This window comes from Pseudorca crassidens, chromosome 9, assembly GCF_039906515.1.
Source record: "Pseudorca crassidens isolate mPseCra1 chromosome 9, mPseCra1.hap1, whole genome shotgun sequence".
In the NCBI taxonomy this organism is placed as follows: domain Eukaryota; kingdom Metazoa; phylum Chordata; class Mammalia; order Artiodactyla; family Delphinidae; genus Pseudorca; species Pseudorca crassidens.
The window spans coordinates 82,232,632-82,245,654 of NC_090304.1; the positions used below are offsets into that span (position 1 = coordinate 82,232,632).

The 13,023-nt window shown below is 34.7% G+C and overlaps 1 pseudogene; it reads right to left on the reverse strand.

Annotated features, from left to right (window-relative positions):
* Positions 1-1,134: 1,134 nt before the first annotated feature.
* LOC137231165 (caspase-4-like) lies at positions 1,135-8,817 on the reverse strand (annotated as a pseudogene).
* Between the last annotated feature and the right edge of the window lie 4,206 nt (positions 8,818-13,023).

Here is a 13,023-nt window from a genome sequence, read left to right on the forward strand (position 1 = left end):
GCTACAAATTGATAGAGCAGTTATTGAACCTATGTCTATTTGGCTCAGAAGATGATTCAATACAACACCATTGATGCCCTCTTTAGATAACAGGCCAGCCAGCAGGTAACCCTGAGAGTGTTCTCTCTTAATTAACAGTGTTTTTTCCAATTCCTAGAATAGTCACAGAGACTGCTTTTCTAAGTCTGCTATATTCTGTTTTTTTAGTAGCTCATTCCTGGACATAAAAGTCTACATGTTTCTGACTTTGGAATTATCCAAGGTTCTAAATAATATAGTCTCTCTATTGTTTTTGTTGATTTAGCTAAAATGGTCTTAACTTCAGAGTTAAACTGACTTGAATTCAAATCTAGCAAAATACTACCACTGTTTATTCAGGCAATTTATACGATTTTTGTGAACTTAAAACTTCCTTATATAAGAATGAAACAACAGAGTTTATCTGACAGAAATGTGCTAAAGATTACATAAGAATATACCTATATCTATCTATCTATCTAATACATGAATACATATAAATGTATAGGTATAAAATAATTAGATAAATAAAATAATATATATTAAGAATAAGCTTTTACTTGAGCATTTTAGAAATTCTGCCTGTTTTTGTCCAGACCTGGAAATTCTCTTCTCTCTATTATACTATCTTCTTTTTCAAATTATATCACCTTAAATATGATGGGCTTTGGACCCTCTAAAACTCTAAACTCTTTTTTATCCCTAGTTTGCAATTTCACTTTACCAGGTGCTACTAATTATGATGATCTTTTAACAATATTTTATAACTGTATTTCTTATTTTACAAACTAGAAAATACACTTTCTGAAAAGGAGTTCACCTCATTTTTCTCTTTTAAAAATCTCCTCAGCAGTAAAAACAATATTATTGTGCAAATTAGATTCACTGAACCAATACTGTTGTATGTCTAGTGACTGATCACTTACTCAGAGCATAAAGAAGGCTGACATATGTGTAGATGTAGAGGCAGAAAGAGACTGGATGACCATTAAGAAGCTATAAAAAAGGCTTCAGAAACTTAGATGGGCTCTCTGTTCCTTTAAAAATGCCTTCCAAAGACTTTTAGCCTATGTTCTTTCCTGGGATAATGAGCCAAGTAATGTAGGCAAGCAGGCCTTATCTCCATAAATCCTTGACTACAAATAAAAGATACATACATGGGGTTAAGGAGCAGAAAGCAATAAAAACCTTCTCCACATGAGTCTTGTGGTCACCATCATCCTTCAGCTTTCTGGAGACTCTATGGAGCTGTCTGCTAAGGCTGCTGGGAATCACTAATCCACAGCTCTCCACTGTTTGCTGAGGGGACACCACCCTGTTATTCACTGACGAGCCCATTTTAGCAATTCTTTGACAAGCAAATATTGATAAATAGGACACCCTTTTATGAAGGTGATCCAGTTAATTGCACGCATGTGCACAAACACACAGTATATAGGCTTAACACAACTGTATCTCTACTGACATCTAACAAGATGTAGATGAATAGCAACTACCTTCTGGACCTGGAGGTACCTATGGATCAGGGGCAGTAATGGTGTAAAAAATACTATTGACTATTCCTAAGTCAAGTGAGCAGTTTTTGGTTTAGTGATAGTACAATAACAACAGTGCAAAGTCAAGGAAGGTAATATCTGCTCTATTCAACAATAGACATAAGATACTAAAACAATCTTTTCATTCCCTTTTCTTTCCTATTGCTGCTCCTCTCTTCTAAGCTATTCCTCAAGTGAAATAATCATATTAAAGTCTGAAGTAAAATATTTATGAGAGAATGCAATATCATAATAATTTGTTTTAAGTGCTGGAGAGGGTGTGGAGAAAAGTGAACCCTCTTGCACTGTTGGTGGGAATGTAAATTGATACAGCCACTATGGAGGTTCCTTTAAAAACTAAAAATAGAATTACCATATGATCCAGCAATCCCACTACTGGGCATATACCCAGAGAAAACCATAATTCAAAAAGACACATGCACCTCAATGTTCATTGCAGCACTATTTACAATAGCCAGGTCATGGAAGCAACCTAAATGCCCATCAACAGACGAATGGATAAAGAAGTTGTGGTACATATATACAATGGAATATTACTCAGCCATAAAAAGGAACAAAATTGAATCATTTGTTGAGACGTGGATGGATCTAGAGACTGTCATACAGAGTGAAGTAAGTCAGAAAGAGAAAAACAAGTATCATATATTAATGCATGTATGTGGAACCTAGAAAAATGGTACAGATGAACTGGTTTACAGGGCAGAAGTTGAGACAGAGATGTAGAGAAAAAACGTATGTGAGGAAAACCACGGTGTGGTGGGGATGCTGGTGTGCTGAATTGGGCGATTGGGATTGACATGTATACACTGATGTGTATAAAATTGATGACTTATAAGAACCTGCAGTATAAAAAAACAAACAAACAAACAAAAACAATTAATACTAGACTTTCTTTGGGTTATTTGTATGGAAATATGTTAACATAAATGTTTCAGACATTACATGAAATCTCTAAAAATCTTATATGTTCTGGTATAATGTTACAAGTCATAATTCTAGTTATTACTTTAAAATGTATATCTCAGAAATAACTAAATTTCCTTGTCAATTTCATTGTTATGAATCTTCATCAAATCTTTAACCGTGGTCATTTTTAAGTCTTCTGTCACTTACACACAGTTCTGGGTGTACTCTGATGCTTTTGCAAAAATGTTCCTATAAAAGTGTTTCATCTTCAAGGAATTCATGAAAAAGACTCTGACAAGTACAGGTTTCTGGTAACTGACTATACTACTGAACTGAATGAATAAGCATTTTCAGAACTCTAATGGAAAACTGATGAATTCATAAAAGTGCCAACAAAAGATCAAAATTAAAAAAATTAATTACATGGGACTGTGTGAACTGATGAGGATGATTATAATTTTTGTGACTTTCTGTTTGAATTTTAAAAAAAAATCCCACAGAGACTCAGAGGCAAAAAATATACAAATCAATTATTGCTGCAAAGTAAAGGAGCTGTCACAGTGGAGGATTACTAGACTGAATGTCAATATTATGGCATAGTATGAGTGTGTTTCGTGTTTGGTAATTGCAATCATTGTTGCTTTTTCTGTGGTCATACATTTACAATGCTTGATGTCAGTTTATCTCTTGTAAAAATAAAATACAGTGTGTATGTGTGAAAAAAAATTTGGTTTTGATTTATTGAGGTATAATTTACATACAGTAAAATTCTCCCTTTTCAAGTGTACAGTTACTTAGTTTTTATAAATACATAAAGTCATGTAACTACCATTACAATCAAGATACAGCATAACCCTTCCATCTTCAGCCCCTGACAATCATTCACTTGATTTTGTCCCTATACTTTTGCCTTTTTCTTAATGCCATATAAATGTAATCATATAATATGTAGAACTTGAGGTGTGGCTTTTTCCATTTACTTAGCATTGTATTAAATTTTGTTCCCTCACTATCATGTGAAACACTTCTCAGTTAAGAAATCATCAAATTTGATTAGCAAATGTTGAAATTAAAGCCATTTTATGGCACAATTTTAATAATTCTATGTAAAGATAATTTAGAGTTAACGTTAATATCATCATTTGCTGTAGTTCACTGAGAGTGGATGGCATTTATATTTAAGGTGTATACCAGTTTCTATTTGTCACCCCTAAGTATTCTTTCCAAAGATATCTATTTAGTATAATGGCACTAAAGTGAGGCACAAGGTCATTTTCACTAGATATAAAACACACAGTAAAACCTTGCATGATACACACATCCCTGACCTCTGGATCCCATCAGAATCATCACCTCTGCAGGTCTAGATGATTATGACCTTGGATTTATCCTTAAGATAAGAGCAGTCTTGGTTGTTGAAAATTTGGAATATGGTATCATAAGATAGCACATCTGGCTTTTCATCTCTATGCATAGTCCCACAGATTCTATCCAGGCTGCCATGAGACATGAACACCAAAAATGTGCTGTCTGAGGACCTAAGTTCTGAGTGGGTAGCAAATGTCTTTAGGACTAACTACATGGTCTAAAAGAGATCCTTTAAACATCAGATAATAATGTCCACCCTTTCTAACAGTGATGCTTTGAGCAAGGGAAAGAATAAATGTAAAGTGCCTGGCACTTTGCAGTGTCTGATGTATAGAAGGAGCTCAGAAGTGGCCGTTGCTATTGCTATTTTGTTGTTGCTGCTGTTTGTATCATATCATTATATTAATGCTGGCAAATTTACATGATACAACATTTTCATTTTAACCATTCATAAGTGTAAAATTCTGTGGCATTAAATACATTCACAATGTTATATGACATCACCATTATCTATACTAACACTTTTTTATCATCTCCAAGAAAATCTCTCTACCCATTAAACAATAACTCCCACTTATCCACTTCTCCCAAACTCTGGTAACCTCTGTTCTACTTTCTTTCCCTATGAATTTGCATATTCTAAGTACAGCATATAAGTGGAATGAAATAATAGTTGTCCTTCAGTGTCTAATTTATTTTAGTAAACATAATGTTTTTAAGGCCCATTCATCTTGTAGCATATATCAAAATTTCATTTCTTTTTATGGCTGAATAATATTCCATTTATATTTATACCATATGTTGTTTATCCATTCATTTGTTGATGAACGCTTGGATTATTTCTACCTTTATCTATTGTGAATAATGCTGCTGTGAATATTGGTGTACAAATTTATATTAAAAGTCCTGATTTCAATTCTTTTGAATATATATACCCAGAAGTGGAATAAAACTTCTTAATTTTGATGAAGTCTAGTTTATCTATACATTTTTTTTTATTGCCTGTTCTGCTGACGTGAAGTTGTTTCCAAATCCAATGTGATGAAGATTTTCTCCAATGTTTTGAGAGTTTTACAGTTTTAGCTGTTAAATTTACTTTGATTCATTTTTGAGTTAGTTTTATATATGGTATAAGGTAAGGGTCCAGCTTTATTCTTTTGCATGTGGTTTATCCAGTTTTCCCAGTACCATTTGTTGAAAGACTGTCCTTTCCACTTTGAATAGTCTTGGCACTCTTCTAGAAAATTAATTAACCATATATATGAGATTTATTTATGGTTTTTCTATTCTGTTCCATTGATCTATATCTGTATCCTTATGTCAGTACCATATTGTTTCAATTACTATAACATTATAGTACATTTTAAAGTTGGGAAGTATGAGTCCTCCAACTTTATTCTTTTGTTTCAAGAATTGCTTTGGCTATTTGGGGCCCCTTGCAATTCCATATGAATTTGAGGATTGGCTTTTCTATTTCTAAGAAAGAAAAAATGCTATTGGAATTCTGAGAGGAATTGTATTGCATCTGTAGATCATTTTGGGTAGTATTCGTATCTTAACAATATTAAGTCATGAAGATGGGCTGTGTTTCCACCTACATAGACCTTCCTTAATTTCTTTTAGCATTGTTGTGTAGTTTTAAGTATACAAGTCTTCATCTCCTTGGTAGATTTATTCCTATGTATCTAATTATTTTTAGTTCTATTTTATAAGAAATTACTTTCTTGATTTTCTTTTCATATGTTCATTGCTGGTGGACAGAAACACAACTAAATTTTGTGTGTGTTGATCTTGTACACTGCAACTTTGCTGAATTTATTAGTTATAGTAGATTGTGAATTATTTAACATTTCCTATATTTAGGAGATATCATCTGTGAATGAAGATAATTTTACCTCTTCATTTTCAGTTTGGGAGTCTTTTATTTATTTTTCTGTTTGGTAGCTCAAGCTAGAACTTCCATTACAATGTTGAATAACAGCAGTGAAAGCTGTACCCTTCTATTGTTCCTGAGCTCAGTGGGAAAGCTTCCACTATTTCATCACTGAGTATGATGTTAGTTGTGGGTTTTCTATAAACATACTTTATCATGCTGAGAAATTTCCCCTTTATTTCTAGTTTTCTGAAGAGTTTTTTTCATGGAAGGATGTTGGATTTTGTCGTATGTCATTTTCTGTATCAACTGAGATTACCATGTTTTCCCCATTCATTCCTTTAATATGGTGTATTATACTGATTTATTATTTATATGTTGAAACACCCTTACTTCCCCAGGACAAATCACCACTGGTCAAGATGAATATCCTCTTAATATGCTGTTGGACTCTATTATAATGTTTTGTTAGGATTTTTACATCTATACTCACAAGGGATATTATTCTATAATTTCCTTATGATGACTTTATTTGACTTTAGTATTAGAATAATTCTGGTCTCATAAAATATGTTAGGAAGTATTCTTTCCTCTTTAATTTTTTTGAGAAGTATTGGTGTTAATTCTCCTTTAAATGTTTGGTGGAATTCACCAGTGAAGACATCTGGTCTGAGACTTATTTTTGCTGTGAGGTTTTTATTATTAATTCAATCTCCTTACTAGTATAGGTTTATTCTGAATTTCTTTATCTTCATGATTAGGTTTTATTAGGTTGTATGTTTCTAAGAATTTTTCCATTTCATCTAAATTATCCCGTTTGTTGGTATACAATTGTTCATATACTCTTTTATAATACTTCTTTTATCTCTGTAAGGACAGAATTAATATCCCCACTTTCATTTCTGATTTTTTTTGTGTGTGTGTGTGTGTGGTATGCGGGCCTCTCATTGTTGTGGCCTCTCCCACTGTGGAGCACAGGCTCTGGACGTGCAGGCTCAGCAGCCATGGCTCACGCTCCACGGCATGTGGGATCCTCCCGGACTGGGGCACGAACCTGCGTCCCCTGCATCGGCAGGCAGACTCTCAACCACTGCGCCACCAGGGAAGCCCCAATTTCTGATTTTTTTTATTTGAATATTCATTCTTTCTTTTTTCTGTCAGTTTAAAGTTTTGTCCATTTTGTTGATCTTTTCAAAGAACCAAGATTTTCCTTGATTTTCTCCTTGTCTTTTTATTCTATTCAGTTATCACACTTTTCAGTTCCAAAATTTCTTTTTGATTCCTTTTTGTAATTTCTATCTTTTTATTGATATCCTCATTTTGTACATATATGTTATTTTTGTCTTTGCCCATATCTTCCTTTAGCTTTTTTGTGCATTTTTAAAACAGTTGTTTAAAGACTTTATCTAGTAAGTCTGGGCTTCCTCAGGGATATTTTTTTTCCATTTTTATTTTTGTTCTTTTTGAATAATTTGTGCTTCATTGTTTCTTCATGTGCCTTGTGATATTTTGTTAAAAACTGGGTATTTGAATTTTATAAAGCAATGACACTGGAAGTCATATTATTCTCTTACCCCAGGGTTTTCTGTTGTTGTTATTGATATTGTTATTATTGTTACTATTATTAATTATTTATTATTATTGTTTTTGTTTCAGTGTATCTCTGTACCAGAGATCAGCCTGATATCTTAAGGTCTTATCCAGTATTTTTGATCCTGGGTACAAGTGGTGGCTTTTATTTTTGAACACTGAAGATATTCTCCACCTATTTCAGTCTACACTAACTTTCCCTCGTATTTTCAGTTGTTTTTGAGTGTCCAAAAATAATAAGTGTCCAAAAAATAATAACTGACTCCTTTAAGTCTCCTAGAAGCCATTTCAATCCATGTGTATTGAATATATGGTATCCAGCTTCTGCACCCACTGCTCAGCAATCCAAAGCAGGAATGCACAGTCAGAACACAAAACCCTGATATGTGGAGGACAAGGCTATTACTGCCCATTCTGGATCCAAGAAGTGGCACCATAAATGCATACCATAGGACTTGGGAGAGGGGTTAACCAATACTGCGCTCAAAGTTGAAATGGACTGAAATTAGCTGAAATTTACCAGTGAGATGTTCCCTGGAAGCTGCAAGTTTTCAAATAAGCTCCAGAGTTCCAAAATAGTAACTTCAGAATGTTTCTGTCAGGAGGAGAGATGGATTCTGGCCACTTCCTACTTCACTACCTCCCTGATGTCACTCACTTGGGCTGGTTATTTTTTACTTGCTGTCCCAAGATCCATTCTCTGCTCTTATCTTCCCTGTTTTATGACTATGGATCATACCCATTGGACTACTATTGTCAACAAATTTGAATTGTGATTGGCCAGTAGGATTCACTACCTGAGGAATGAAGGAAACTGGAGAGTAGTAGAAGACAGAAGTTAAGATATTCTACACTTCCACATACCTACATGCCCCAGTGTTAGCACAATTCTGTCAGTGGCTGTGTCCTCTATGACTGCAGTGCTTTCTGGATGAACCCCTTCCTCAGCTGTTACCACATCACCACGGTCTGGAACAAAGTGTGTGTGTGTGTGTGTGTATAATTCCTAAGAAAAGTGAGCAGTTTTTGGTTTAATAATAATCAAATAACTACAATAATAATGACAATATTATGGCTGAAATACATACACACATGGGCACACAAATATGTATGTGTCATATATTTGTATATGTATGTATATACACTGCTCAAAGGAGGTATAGACAATTATAGACACCAGGTTTAACTTTTTAAAGTTTAAGAAAGCAAACTCCAGGAAAGTAAATGAATGACCTCAAATTACAAAACTATTTAGTCATTAGAGCTATATGGGCATGTAGGTTTATATGTACTGCACAGGGAAGGGACTCTTACCCTTGCTGTGAGATTCTTTTCCACACGCACACTGTAGCCTACATCCTCAAGCAGTCCTTTCACCTAAGTGATGTCACGATTGGACCCATTGTGCCTAGAGAGGTGGATAAACTCTGGGTTACAGATGATGAGGACTAGTCCTCCTTCTCTCATATTGGATAAGTCTGCAGAATAAAGGCAAGTTAGATGCATTGCGTTTCTTCTTACATATCCACATCATAGTCAGAGTTACACTCTAAAAGATATGACAGCTACTTGATTGTCTGTTAGCTTTTCCCAGAACTATTTCTTCATTCTTCCCTACTAATGGATAGTAGAAGGAGTTTCTGAAATGAAACAGAGGCAATGGGGAAAAGATTCTAACTCAGGGTACGACAAAAAGAGCAAAATGTCAGAGTGGTAAGCCAGAACAGACATGAGTTTTTTACTCAATGATTTTGTACAGTTTGCTAGAATATTTTCTCTCCTTGTTTCCCTCCTCTCTTCCATTTAGTCAAAGCTTATCTAATATTCAATATTCATCTCAAATTTTTTGAACATTGAAGATATTCTCCACCTATATCAGTCTACACTAACTTTCATGTCCCTTATAGGGACATTATTTTTAATATCTATATATTAAAATATACATATTTTAGCATCTACATATAATGTATTGCATCATTATTATTTCATTATTGCATAAATAATATGTTTGGAGAGTAAAATTGCTTTACAATGTTGTGTTAGTTTCTGCTGTACAATGAAGTAAGCCAGCTATATGTATACCTATATCCCCTCCCTCTTGGACCTCCCTCTCCCCACCATCCCACCCATCTAGGTCATCACAGAGCACCGAGCTGAGCTCCCTGTGCTGTACAGCAAGTTCCCACTAGCTATCTATTTTACACATGGTAGTATATTTATGTCAAACCTAATATCCCAATTCATCCCACCCTCCCCCTCTATGTCCACATGTCCATTCTCTATGTCTACGTCTCTATTCTTGCCTTACAAATAGGTTCATCTGTACCATTTTCCTAGATTCCACACATATGCATGAAAATACCTACCTGTAATTGTATTTTAACTCCTATAATGCCTTAAGACAGAATTAGAAAATATAACTTTCAGAACCTCTGCATATTTCGTATCTAGGGAAACTTCCACTTCATTTTACCCTCCATTTCATTCATTGATCATCTTATCCTTCCAGTCTCTTTTTTGTGTAGTTCCAGGAATTTTTCATGAGGACAAAAGCTTAAGTTTTCCTATGAGTTTTCTGCATTCTGACTCTGTTCTTCTAGCAAGAATTTCTGCAAAAGTTTTAAAAGACGTGGCATAGAGTTGTGATATCTAGTATATTGGCTCTCTCCTTGGTCCCAATACCCTAGAAATCATCACAGAGAAGGGGACTTATTCTCTTGAAAGAAAGAAGAAAACTTTGTAAGAAAATATCTTAGCTTTTAAGAGTTATAGTTTTGTCCAACATCTTGTTAACAGAGATGAATTGTCAGGCAAGAGACAGCTCCTTTGTCAGGAAAGTTATCTGATTTTGAGATCTACACACAAGATTCAGAAATGCATGCATGTGACTCTTTGGTGAAGACTAGAAGGAAATGTGTCTGATAATAATAATCTATTGATCTACCTCAATTCTTGGAATTCACTAAGAATCTCCTTTAAGTCTAGTCTCTGATTCATAAGGATTGTCTGGCTTGTCCCTGAGAATAATAGGGGAAGTGATTTTTGTTTTGCATAGGCTCCTCCCTCTCTTCTCCCAGATTAAAAAAAGATCTGGGTTCTTGCTTCAATTGAACAATGGAGGAAATGTTTTGTTTGTTTTGTTGTTGTAGCTGTTGTTTTCCTTTCCTTGCTCAGTAGTGGAATAGGTGAGTGACAGGACAACATGAGGCCTACTGTGGTGTTGGTGACAGGATTGGGTAGAGGAAATGTCCTTGCTGAAGATCCAGAGCTCAGAACAAATGTCAGTCTCCTGGAGCAAGTGTGTTCATGATGATCAGGAAGCCAGGTTCCAGCTGGAGAATATTGATAATCATTTCTTCCCTGACTAGTCTTTAGCTTACTTTTGGGGGACATTGCACCCAAAATCTCCAAATGAGCTTCCAAAGAAGGAAACAGAACTGGACAGAACAGGTCTTTTGGCTTCACTTACTATAATCCTAGAATAGAGTAATAAAACAATGAGATTAAGGTGTACTTGATGCTGAGTCACCAATAACAGGATTCCCATAGACATCTATTTTATCATTTTAGCATCATTTGATAGAAAACCCTGCTTGTTCAAGAATCACTATAGCTTAATAGTCATAAGGATGAACTTTGGAAGCAGGCTTGAATATTCTTTCTACCATCTATTAGCCAAGTCAACTTAGATTTCTTAATGTCTCTGTTCTTCAGTTTCCTCAGTTGAAAAGGGAGGACAAAAATAGCAGCTTCCTCATTAGATTTTTGTGAGTTAATATTGCTACATGAGAAATGCTTAGAGCAGTGCTTGCATATATTAAGTTTTATTTTAGTGTTAACATCATCATTATTATCTAGCTAATACAAATATAATGTGGACTCATAAAACAATGGAATCATAATTAGATATTATATACACATGTGTAGTTCATATTGAATCACAAGGAAGCAATATTCCCTACCTGACATTGCTCCTGCAGATTGAGGTGAGTTATTTAATCTAGAGTTCAGTACTGTCTTTGATTCCAGGGATTGTGAAACTGTCCTGGTGCTTTATCATAGGCTCCTTTTTTACTTTTTATCTCATTGTGATTTCATCCATTCCCATGACATTAAACTGAGAGCTCCCAACTGTATGTCTCCAATTCTTCTGATGTCTAGATTTATGTAATCCACCATCTTTTTAACATCTGCTCTTGGATACATAATAGGCATCTTAAATTTAATGCATAAAAACTTTTGATATCTTCAATAATACTAGCTGATTTTCTCTCATGTTTCTGCTTCTTAATAAATAACACTACTCTCCACTCATTTGTCCAAGTTGAAAACCTAGAGATCTTTGACTCCACTAGTTCCCTCATCCTCTACCAATTCCATCCTCCTCCAGTATCCATTTTATTAGCATATCCTGTTAACTCTACCACCAAAATGTATCGTATTTATCAGTTCTTACCTTCTCACTGCTACCCTCCTATTCCCATAACCCATAGTCTCCCATACAGATAATTGAAACAGCCTGAAAACTTAACCTCTCTATATCTATTCTTATCCTACTATTTTCCACTGTCCCAATAGTGACCAGAAAAGTCTTCTGCCTTCAGTTCAATGTCTTTCAGAACAAAGATCCTACAAAAATACCAGTGTAAATATCCTCGAGTAAAACTTAGATCATAATCATAGACATCCATCAGACAATCTCACAGTCCCTTCTCTAAGGAGAAACAAGGTGTCAGAGATTTCTCTGTCTTCACAATTAAATGTAATTGCCTTCTGAGCAATTATATTGACACTGAATGAAACACTCCAGTGGCTTCTCATCCTACTTAAAATATCCTTTTGACTCTAACATGCTATTTAAAGACCTATATGATCAAGTCCCTGGCTAAAATTTGAGTTTATTTCATTCTTGCCTAGCAACATATATAATTTTTCTGTGTGTTTCTCAAACACCCCATGCCTGTTACTGCCTTGAGACCTTTGTACTTATTGTCCTCTATATTTATGGTTTCATTTCCCTAGATATTTGTAAGACTGGGTTTTATTACTTATATCACTTGTATGACCTAACTGACTACTAATCCAGGTAGTCTTTCAGTCATTTTCCATCCTAACCTATCCCCTTATCATATTTTGTTTTTCTTTATAACTCTTTTCAACATCTGAAATGCTTCTTTTTAACTTCTAGTGGCCACTCCCTCCCCACGCCAGTCTAAAATCCATATGTTTTATTTTTAAGTTACATATGCCCAAGATGAAAAATACTGTTTGTTAGTAGTTACTAAAAGTTTTTTTGAGAAAAATGAACCTGAACCAGGTTAAGAGTTGTGAGCTTTGGCCTCAGGAAAGTGGGAAGTCCATGTGTTTTAAGTTATGGAAAGACAGTCTATTGAGTTACTTATTTTTTACCTGTTAAGCTGACTATTGACATTAATATTTAGTATCTTTCATGAAGGAAAAGCATTTCGGTATCTCACAGTGAAGACTATGAAAAACATTTCTAAGATTTCTAATTGTAAAAAAAAGAATGTAGGGAAAAGAATAACAATTTGTTTATGCAGAAGGAGTGGCATGTCTGTCCTATTGTTTTTGAAAAACATGAGTTGTATATTTTGGTAGGGGGAGGGAATGTTGCTAAAGAAATGGCTTAAAAGCATATCTAAATCAACTAGGTAGAGAGGAGGGGAGGGGGAAAGTTCTTCTACTTTCAAG